Source organism: Poecilia latipinna, unplaced genomic scaffold, assembly GCF_001443285.1.
Source record: "Poecilia latipinna isolate Pla-1442-1.1 unplaced genomic scaffold, P_latipinna-1.0 Scaffold2365, whole genome shotgun sequence".
Lineage (NCBI taxonomy): Eukaryota > Metazoa > Chordata > Actinopteri > Cyprinodontiformes > Poeciliidae > Poecilia > Poecilia latipinna.
In genome coordinates, this window is record NW_015114981.1 from 50,556 (window position 1) to 51,316 (window position 761).

Here is a 761-nt window from a genome sequence, read left to right on the forward strand (position 1 = left end):
ATCACTGTTTGAAGAAAGAACCAACTGTCCTCTTCTTGGTGGTTTCTGCTCATAATAAAACCAGTATATGGAAATTTACTTCCATTATGAAGTAAAATCACATGGAAATGCTCTTTATTGACTTCCTATCTGGTCAGCATAACCTCAATGGCTTGACAATGTGCCCTGGACTATAAGAACATCAGTGGTTTGCTTGTAGCAGAGCTTGAATGTGATCAATACAGAATCTATCCAGTCTACTGAGGCTAAGAGTGACAACACTCAAATCTCTGAGCTTCAAATGTTTCTGCTTTTAACTTGTTCTGTACAGCGTCCCTGTGTGTTGTGAAAGACACTTTAAAAAAAGCATTATTGTGTTATTAGAAAACTCAAGTAGTGCTGTTGAAAGGGAAAGATGAAATGGGATTCTGTGAGGGTTTGGTCATGAAAAGTGATGCAGACTCAAACTTTCTGGGCGTCATTCAACAAACAGGGTAAGAATCTAGCAAAGACCTGACAAAAACTCTGGATTGTTTCACTGTAAAATGTAACATGCCAAAGGTTCTGCAGAAAACTCCTCAGGAATAAAATTGGTGGTAGTAAATGGGATGTTCTCTTCTTATGTGGTGTTTTAATACGTTTGAGGTATGTGAGTTTTTTTCATCTTAAACAATTTCTCTATTAATATTTTGCACTTGACTGTGTATATCCATGGATGTTCTCCACTGTATGATAGATGGAAGGTCACTGAACTGTAGAAAGATCAACACAAATAAATCACA